Here is a 1779-nt window from a genome sequence, read left to right on the forward strand (position 1 = left end):
AGGGATATAAATGAAGAACCATTTTGTAGTGGATAGATAGATAGATAGATAGATAGATAGATAGATAGATAGATAGGCAGGTACTTTCTCTTAGTTCAATGAGAAGAAAGATTTGTACTAATAGTGTTTAGACAAGATGTCATATCTGTATCTCCTACTCTGAATAACTACAAAGACAACAATATACAACGTATTTATTATTGTAACTGTCCTACTAACCTGTTTTAAAACTGTCTCATCATGATTTCTTTCTCATTAAAATTAATTTAAAAAAGCAGCAAGATATTATGCTCATTCTCCCTTTTTCCATCAGCATGGTACTGGAAGACCTGGCCAAAACTATGTAGTAGGACATAGTAAAGGTAAATAAAAAAGGAGTAACACAATAAAAGTTAATTGCCCCATATGTGAATCTACATACCTGTCAATTAATTTTAAGAAAAATTCAAAGAACATACGATGAAGAAATTATAATCTTTTTCGTAACTAATGATACTTATATAACTGCATGTCTACCTGCAGAAAAATGCAATTTTACCCCATAATCACAATTAAAATCAACATAAACCACATTAGAAATGTAAGTATAAGTACAGATGCTATGAAACTGCAAAGAGAAAACTGAATTTAGGCATCATAATAGTCTGGGCTATGTTTTCAAAAGCATAGAACACAAACCACGGACAAAAACAAAACAAGACAAGTAGATTACATAAATCTAAGAACTTCTTTATAACGAAGAAAACCAACAGAGTGAAGAGTTAACATATGGAAGGGGAGAATATTTGGCTAAGAGACAAAATATGTCAGGAGCTTGAACCCACTAGTAGAGAAAACAAATCTCCTTTTTGAAAAAATTAAAATGAACCTGAATAAATATTTGTCAAGAGAAAATATACAAATGTCCACTTGTACATGAATAATGCTCAATATCAAGATTGATCAGGGAAATTCAAACTGAAATTAGACTGAGATACCCATCAACTCTGTCAGAAAAGCTATTATGATTAAATAAGTATTCATAAATATGCATAGAAAAAGGAACTCTTGTGCCCTATTTGTAATGTTAATTAGTACATCCACAATGGAAAATAATGTGGATGTTTCCCAAAATATTAAAGCTGCTATGTGATCCAGCAATCTGCCTATAAACTACACATTCAAAGACAATGAAATACGTGTGTCCAGGAAATCAATATTGGCATGTTTATAGTAACACTATTCACAATATCTCTGTACGGAAATAACCAACATGCCCATCAAAAGAATAAAAACACTGCACTATGTATTCAAAATGGAATGCAATTCACCCATAAAGATATATCACTTTATTTCTGACAATATGGGTTAATATGGAGAGTAAATAGTCAAGGGAAATGAGAAAGACATACAAAGTCATTTGATCCCACTCATGTATTGAAGCTAGAAGTGTTGAAGTCATAGAATAGTGGAGACAGCTGGCTGTCAGAGCCTAGGAATCCTGGTGAGTAGGACTGAGAGAATAACACCTTAAGGATATTAAATTCCAGTTAAATCTGAGGATTAACTTTGAGAGTTCTGTCTTTCTAGGCGGTGACTATAGTTACTAACAATGAATTATACTGTTAAAAATCACTATGAGGAGACCCAGTCCTAGCCCAGGTCCGGTGAGTGTGTGGGAAGCTTCCTGCTACCCTGAGCCAGCGGGACCAAATACCGGTCCCAGTCCAGGCACAGTGTGGGTGAGACCCTCTCCCACCCACTTGGGACATCCCTCACCACTCCGCAGCATCTCCCCCA

The sequence above is a fragment of the Octodon degus genome, unplaced genomic scaffold (genome assembly GCF_000260255.1).
Source record: "Octodon degus isolate 3935 unplaced genomic scaffold, OctDeg1.0 scaffold00013, whole genome shotgun sequence".
Lineage (NCBI taxonomy): Eukaryota > Metazoa > Chordata > Mammalia > Rodentia > Octodontidae > Octodon > Octodon degus.